At 40.1% G+C, this 8,950-nt stretch overlaps 1 long non-coding RNA gene across 1 annotated transcript; it reads right to left on the reverse strand.

The window, feature by feature from the left end:
* Positions 1-565: 565 nt before the first annotated feature.
* Positions 566-2,419, reverse strand: LOC311432564. Its single transcript, XR_014690134.1, has 2 exons — positions 2,338-2,419; positions 566-1,726 (listed from the first exon to the last, which is right to left on the reverse strand). It is a non-coding gene; the product is annotated as an uncharacterized lncRNA (long non-coding RNA).
* Between the last annotated feature and the right edge of the window lie 6,531 nt (positions 2,420-8,950).

Here is an 8,950-nt window from a genome sequence, read left to right on the forward strand (position 1 = left end):
GGAGAAAGGTTACTATTTAGTGGAGCTCTTAGAACCAAGCTACAACATATACCCTGGAGTCTTTAACAGATTTTAGCTTCCTTTGCTATCCAGTACTTCCACTTTCAAGATACAGATGTAAATGTTAGGATGAAAATGCAACACACCCCTCAAATTTTGTTACACTTGAAGTGTCCCCTTTAAACATGTATGCCCAGAGAATTTTCCTTTTGTTATATTTTAAAAGTTTTTGACTTTTGTCTGTTCAATAGTTCTTTGGTATTTTGCTAAGGGCTTGGCTAGAGGTTGAGTAGGCGGTTTTATAGGAATAATGGAGGAGCTAAAATTTTGTAACTTTTTAGAAGATATGATTTATTCATCCTTTTCAAGGACTTGCATATATATATATATATTTATAACCTGCTGAAAGACTGTTAACATTCTGGAGCACAGGGAATGGAAAAATATGCTTTAATTAGGAAATGGGAGACACCAGGAAAATAGGTTTTCTAGTTTTTTTTTTTTTTTTCTTTTTTTCAGTACAGAATTATGAAGGGGTGCTGACAGACAAGTTGATGCAGCTGAATTTTAGGCCTAATTGATGCAAGTTTTTACCTGCAGCACTACAAGTTATCTGGGAAATTATATCTTGTTGATTTTCTTGGTTTTATTCAATGCATCTTTATCTCCTGCAACATTTTTGCTCATAAATTAAACAGCAGACTGGCGGTTGTTTAGCAACTGAAACATGGGCAAGAGTAAACGATTGTTTTGGGTGGCCGTGCATCCGGAGAAAAGAGAGCAGGCAGCTTCAGGCATAGCTATAATCAAAAACCTGATTGTCTTGAAATGAGATTGCTTCAAATGAAGCCCAGCTATCTGTGCTCACTGTGATTTATGTTACTCACAGCATCACAGTTCCTATGACTTTATGAGGCAATAGTGCTGCTGAATCAACAAGGCAAGTTGAAAACTTTGGTGGCTTTTATTTCTTTGGCAGCATTGATGGCTGGTGGTGTGGGCAGGGGGGACAGCATGTGGGTCCTGCTGTGTCCTGCCTTGTGAAGCCAGTGTGGCTGGGAAGCCTGGGGACAAATTTCTGCTAGGACAGGCTGGTAGCGATTTATATTCAAGTCCAGAGAAATGATATTAGCTCCAGTCTGGCCCAAGTTGCTTAAAATCAGCTACGGACATTGCTGCAGCTGATGAAACTGCTCTGTGTTGCACTGAATAAAAGAGTCAGATAGAACCTATGTTTTGTAGGTGTGTATGTAGATGCCTCTGTTCTGCTGCTGAAAATGCTATCTAAAGAAAAAGGCACTATTTCCATATATTACATGAACAGATCTCTGGGAATATGGACCCAATAAAATTTTGCAGCAGCCCGGAGCCCCTAACTTCCCCATGCCAAACCAGAGCTGTAGAAAGTTAAACTGGAGAAGGGCTGTTTCTGTCATCCTCCTGTGCTTTCAGATCCAACAGTGTCTCCATGGGGCTGAATTAGTACTGAGAAGAAAACACCTTGGTCTTGAGGCTGCTTTGTGCCTCATCAAACTTCCACAAGTTTGGTGTCTTTGGCAGCCTCAGTGCAGGGTGATCTGGCTGAGCTTGGATGTCTGGCCAGACCTTTTTAGTTGCTTTGTTCCCTTTATCAGACAATCTGTGTTTGGCTTTGCTGATAAGTGAATGATGTCTGTTCCAGTCATCCTTGTTGAACAGCAGCAAGGTTTTCCACCTCTTCAAGCAGCTGTAGAAATATGGCATTAAAATAAGAGAGAAAACTATGAACATTAAAAGTGTAAATTGATAGTGATAGCTTTTCTTATCCTGTGAGACACTAATGGCATTTTTTTTAACAGTATCTTCAGTTGACAGATCATACGAAGTAAAGCAGTTACGAGCCAGGTAACATTCATTGCACAAATAAGAATCTAAAGGAAATGGTTTGTTTACTGTCTTCGGCATCTTTGCAGACCATAGCAATATTCTCAGTAGAGCTGAAAAGATGTAGTACTAAAACCAGAGTCAGGGAGAAAACAAGTTCACTGTTCTGAATACGTAAGTTGTTCAACCAGGAAAAATAGTCAAACTGATTTTTAATTTGTAGGCATCTGTGTAAGGGGTGTGGCTGCCAAGAAAAAAAAAAAAGTACTCAAAGTGCTTGCACTTCTGAGGAGCACCAACAAGGAGAATGCCATGTACCTATGAAAACAAAGCACCTAACATCCCACTTCAACGTGTAGTAAACAAGATTTAAAAAACAAAGCCACGAAGAGGTCTGAACTGCAGATGTACTGCTGTGAATATTAAGAAGGGTATTATTCAGTAGCAGTTTAAACTTCCCTACACAGAACTGACCTATGAGTACTCCTGTGTGAGACAAATAACAGCAGCTTCCAGGAGGAACTATAACCAGCAGCAGGTGGGAAGTGCTTGAGCCTGCTCCGTGAGAGCAAGTTGCCTTTGAGAGCCCCCTTTCCCCACCTGTGCTGGCAGCAGGCAGTACTCGATATCCCATTTGCAGCCACCAGATAGAGCTCACTCTGGCTGTGTGTTTCTCTTCGTCTATCTTCTGCCTGTTGAGCATCTATCAGGTTTAACTTGCCTGAGTGTTGTTTTGTTTGATCATGTTCGTGATGGATCAGTGCCTATTATTATTAGTGTTCATTCTTCACCACAGGATGGCTGAGGTTGGCAGGGACCTCTAGAGGTCACCTGCTCCAACACCATGCTCCAGCAGGGCCACACAGAGCAGCGTGCCCAGGACAACATGCAGGCAGCTTTTGAAGGTTTCCAAGGAGGAGACTCTGCAATCTCTCTGTGCAACCAGTGCTCAATCACCTGACACCACAGAAGTGCTTCCTGATGATCAGAGGGAGCCTCCTGTGTTCCAGCTTGTGTCCACTGCCTCTTATCCTGTCACTGGGCAGAATGCTGGGCAGTAAACATCAACCCCAGATATTAGCGGAATAATCTCCAGTGATGCTAACAGTGACGATGTGTTTTGCAGCGGCCAAACTGAGAGATGCTTTTAAAGAAAACAGCTTTGAAGGTGCACAGAGGAAAGGACAGATTGAGGGTTCATTTGGCAACGGGGGAAAACAGGCTTCTGTAATTAGTTTTAATGAAATATAATAAACGTAGAACAATATCTCCCTAGCTTCTGGAATTGAACAAATAATTAAATCTAAAATAAACCACAGCTGAAACTCTGACTTAAATGCAAAGGTTGTGAAGGTTGAACTATGTCAGACCGTGCAGCTGTCTTAGTGGCCAAGGAAATGGTCATTAAATGAGCTAATACTTGCAGAAAGAGCAAGGGAATCAAATGTCATATTTCCTTTCAAACTATCCTAGGAATAATATGTTGGTGAATCTTATGCTTGTACTGAGTAAATAAGAAGAAATGATAATTAAGAATAAAACAACTAAATAACATGATATCCTTGGGGGATAGCAGTAGGATTTCCAAGATAGAAATTTATGACTACTCAACCTCTTTTAATTCTTTGGACTACTCAGCAAAATAATGAAGAACAGAGAATTTACCTTTCAAAAATCCTAGGACAAGTGCTTTCATAAGAGGTTATTAAAGTCACTAACTATGCATAAGGTGAGATGTAAAATTTTCCTGCTGGCTCAATTACTTCTACTGAGTTGTTGAAATTTAAGGGAGCTTGTTTGAAAAACCTGAAGCGATTGTTATACAGTCAACATTAACCAGAAGAGAAGCAACTGGTATCAGCAAAAGGTACTTTCTCCCTTACACCAATGTAATTGCTTCACATTCCTGTTACACCTGGTCTGTACTTGCAGTTATCATGCTTTCAATTATCAGACTATATGTACAGCTGTTTTTGCCTTAGCTAGACATTACCTTGTCTAAACTGAATTTCTCTATGCTGGTAATGTACCTGAACTAAAATTGTTTTCAAAAACTTCATTTATAAAATCTGTCTCTCTGTCTGTCTATCTATCTATCCACGTTTCTGAGAAAAAGAAATGAGGAAAAAATACTGTCTCTCTCTATTTTTTTTTTTGTTCTCCTGTAAAGTCTTGGAGGACCTAAGCACTGACACCACCAAGTAGAATTTGTTTTTCTGGGCATTCTTGTTCATCCACTGTTGTTCAGTTCTGGACAAATTACAGATCTCTTAGGGAAAAGATGTGAATACTAACCAGACTGCCTTTCTTGTGTTCTTGTAATCTGGCTCTTCATAGCCCTCAGGATCCCTCTTATCTCCTGCCATGGAGTGAAAGCGCAGGTACTTTAGCACAATTAACCTAAATAAACTTCTGAGATTGAAGTGCTGCTGTGACAACTCTTTTTTTTTTTTTTTTTTTAATTATATATATTTCTGGAGCACTGTAAATGTATTAAATAAACCCAATATTAATACAAAATCTTAAGATCTACTCTCTTCCTTTTATGATGATTTGTCAACTTTTTTTTTCCTTTTATTTATTTTTTTTTCTTTTTCATACTATTATTTTCTGATAGCTGATCAAATTCTGAACCAGTTCCAACAGCTATTGATTCTTTTTTTGACATGCAATTTTTGGTAGTTTTCCTACCCACACAACAAAAAACAAAGCCCAAGCCAAACCTGAACTCCTACTTAAAATGTTTTTTTGCTCTATTGGACATCAGCTTGGCATGCTTGGCACATAAGTTAAGGGTGAATCTCTTTTGATTTTAAGGAAGTTTCTTTCACACATTCTTGGAAAAAAACTAATTAAACTAATAAACCTTCTGTACTGTGAATTTTTAAAGAATCATTAAGTGGAAATTTGTTACTGTGGATAATGAGACAGGTGAAGAAAAAAAAAAGAAAGAAAAAAGGCAAAAAGCCACACACAGCCACACAACCAAACAACCCAAAACAATTTGACCTGAGCTCAAGGTGAGAAGAAGTAAAGTGTTTGTCTTGTAATAGTTGATGAAGTTACAGAGAGAAATACAAACAAGCAAAATGGTAGTAAGGCAAGATTTTTTTTGCATCCTGATATAAAGGTTAACATAATTTTCTGGATAGGAGGTAATCTTCATAAAAAAAAGAAAAATAGAAAGGGGGAAAAAAAAGCTAAAAGACACTTCAGTGGTGAAGTAATCTATAGGTAATGAATCAATCTGTTACAAGTCCGGAGATTTTGTATGGGTTTGTCATTGTTGTGGGGTAGTGCCTTCATGGATGCTGTCACTCAAATTTAAAAGTAGCTCTGACAAATTAGGAGGGCTTCTTTTCTTTTTTCCCTTTTGCATTTTACAGGTTTTCATGATAGTTGTTTTCAAGCCATCATTAATATGGAAATGCAGGATTGCAGGAAAATAAAGTTCTGTGGGAGCAATTTCAGAGGAGAGCTGACACAGATTACAGGCAGTGCGTGAGCCCCACATGGAGCCCCGAGGTCAGTGGGACCACAGTGACAATGGCAATGGCCCTGGCATTTGTCACTACACCTGGCGGGGGGACGGTGTGTTTGATTTGGTGGGCAGATGTGAGTCAGGGCCCCTTCGTGCCACCCCAGAAAGCTGCGGTCTTGGCTGCACAGGGAAATGGTGTCTGTGTCCCCCTACCAGGAGGAAGAAGGAAAAGCACCAGAGGCGGTTTTGCCCTGCTGGCAGCCTCTAATCAGGGGCGAGCCATTAATGAGTCAGCCTGGGGGCAGGCAGGTTGGCTCTGTGCCTTGGTCCAGCTTTCCATAAAAGCCTTTTCCATTTCCAGCGCTCACCTGAGGAGTTAATTAGGGAGACAACCATGTTTCTGCGGTCTGTAGCACTTAACGATCCCCAAAATGCAAATAAAGAGAGAGCTGCAGCTGTTTAAAATATTCCTGCTGCTACATTATTAAGTACAAGGGGACAAACATAAGGGCAGGAAGCCTCTGATTAAGAGCAGGTTTGTATGGGGTGCGTGACTCAAACATTGGTGTTGTTTGAACTCAGCTCTGGCTCAGTCTTACCCCTGCCCATGAGGCCGAGCTTGCGCCTGAATGTTTCATACATCTGTGCTCTTTGAATCAAACATGATGCAAAATCCCTTTGATGTACAGGTTTTAGGGCTGGTATTTATCCTGCTGAAATAAAACTCTGTTTGTTGGGGAATACCACATGGTGCCAGGGACTGAAGAAAATATGGATGAATAAGAGATAGTCAGGGACTAAAGGCAAACGGGGCTAACTCACTGCCTTTCCCATATTTGCTGTGTGTGATGTGGAACAAAGAATCAGACCACAAAAAAAAAAAAAATATATATATATATATTATATATATATTATATATATATATATTTATATTATATATATATAATATATATATATATTTATATATATATATATATTTTGAACACAGGACTTGGACTTGTTCAAGCATCTTCACAGTTCCCACTTTGAAAGAATGTCAGTGACACAACTGGTGCCCTGGGAAAGAGACGTGGTGGTCCTATTTAAAAAAGAGAAATGGAACCTGAAGGAAATCAAGTGTTATGGAAGCTTGCCTTGGGCAACTCTGTTTTATGACTTGTGTTTGGATGCCTGTGTGCTGTCAGACTACAAATATTGCAAATCCCATACTTTCCATCATCTTGGTCTTTCTGCCCACATAAAATATATACCACTTTGCTAACAAATAATACCAAATTCAGTCAGCCACAGGCAAGAAAGGTAAGATAGGAAGATTTTGCTCTTAGCTAATCCATCCAAGTATGTATGAAGCTTTGGAGAAAAGGATGCCATGTTTCATCTTCCTAGGGCTATTCTGTGCTATAACATATTATCAAAATAGTATTTCCTCTGACTCTTCAGGCAAGCCTGGGGGAGTTGATCCTTAAAAGACTCAACTCCTAAAAGACAGCAGCAAAAGTTGTGCGGTGTCGAGGAATCAACTATTGGGAAACAGTGGCTCCTCACCTCAAGTCATGTGGCTGATCTGTGCTTTGGCACTATTAATACTTATTTATCTTGGAAGAAAAGCATCTCCTGCTGATAAGTTTTATACAGACAGCCTTGGTACATTTTAAAGGCTTTAATATGATATCATGGTTTCTATGTTTCTTTTTTTTGTCATGTATAACAGTGAGCCTCATCTTGCTCATAGTGCTGAGAGCTGATATGGGTGGTGCATGCTTTTGTCATTACGTACATGTTTCATGTTGTTCTGGGTTTCAGGTATGTCAACATGGTGGATTGCAACTAACTGCCTTTATAACTAAATGCTATCTAGTAGACAGCTTTCTGATGAAACTTCAATGTGTGTTATGAAAAGGCTGACAGCCTCTTTTCTGCACAGCTTTCTGTGCTGCTTCTGTGAGTGGTACAAAGTGTTTGCTGGAATAAGAAATGAGCATGTTTTGATAGTATCAAAGTCAATGTTAATGTTGTAGGAGCCTTTATTAAGATCGGCAGTCACACAGGGCATGCACATGCTGCTTAGGGCACCTTCTGGGGTACAGTTCTTGAGCCACTCATATGACAGCTGGAAGCAGGCATAGCTTGGCCATGCAGTGACAGCTGATTTCTTACCTATTCCTGCCCCTATTCATACACTCTGCAGTGTCCCATGGCAACACAGCACCCCATGGAAATGCTGGCTTGTACCTGAACACATTGCAGTAGTACTGATGTGGTTTTCCAAGCAGAGCTTGCTGCCTGGATCATCATGCTACATGACTGCAGCAGAGCTGCTGCAGTCTTTGGTCTTTCCACCCATCCCAAGTGCCACTGCAGTGTAGACACATCTGTTTTAGTCCTCCTTTTATAAATATTTAGCTGTGAATCAGAAAATGTTACAGCAAATAACTAAAGTCACTGTTGCTGAGGTGTGAATAACAAATTCCAAACAGCAACACCTCAGTGCAAAGGTCAGAGCAAGTCATACTGAGGCCATTAAAAGGACATAATATGTCAGCATGAAATGTCACCCTATAGTATCAAGTAAAACACAAAATTATGGAATCATAAAAAGTGTGAAGAGAAAGGACCAGAGTAGTTTTGTATTATTTTTTGAGTGTTGCTTCCTCCTTATGCTGCTCTCATTCTAATTACTTTCACGTGCTCCTTAAGTTTTTTTCTTGGTGGTATAAGTCTAAGATTTTAATTCCAAGAAATAAAAGAAAGAAAAATACATTCCTTGGTAACCTGACATGAAAAAATGGAGAAGAAAACTGTTATGGAGATTTATTCCACTGCTGGGCTGTTATTTCAAAATCAGTCCAAACTTCGGTGCTGTTCCAAAGTCCCCTGCAATCCATGCCAAGGCAGGGCCTGAGTCTGAAGAGCAGTTTGATGGTTTACCTGGGATTAATTTGATGGTTTTAGACAAGGTTTCAGGTGACAAGTGTTTGGACTGCAGGGGAATATCATATCCTGCACTGCATGACCAGACCTATTGTCCCATCACATGGGCGATGCAGATACTTGCTGGGGAGGCTTTGTGATGGGGAATACTTGAACACCCTTCTGGGACTTCCCAATGAGATTTGGTCTGGGATCATTACCCCTTCTTGAAATGCTGTAGAAATTGTGGAAGCGAAGGAACATATCTTGTGCCATATGGTGCCATGTCTTTCATATCTGACATGCATTAACTCTAGTTACTTGATACGTATCCAACCACTTTTTACCTGAGGCTGTCCACTTGAAGTGGAAAAGACCTTTGAGGACCTAATGAGCTGGATGGAGGCAGTTTCTACCTGTTCAGGAGCCCCTCCAGTGGGTGCTTCAAGGGTAAGGTATAAGACACAAGAGACTTCTCTACATTACCCAGGACTTTTGCTATGCCTGGAAGCATTCCCATGTTTTAATGCCGTTTCAGTAGGACCAGTAATCTCCATGGGGTTTGGTTTATATTTTGGAAGAATGATGGCTGTGATCTCACTTGTTCATGCTTTTGCTCTGTTAATTTAGCTCTGAGTTCAAATGCACTGTAAGGATGCAGTGAATTTTTGTAATTGCTTTCTGAGGATGAGGGTC

This window comes from Aythya ferina, assembly GCF_964211825.1.
Source record: "Aythya ferina genome assembly, chromosome: 2".
NCBI classification, from domain to species: Eukaryota; Metazoa; Chordata; class Aves; order Anseriformes; family Anatidae; genus Aythya; species Aythya ferina.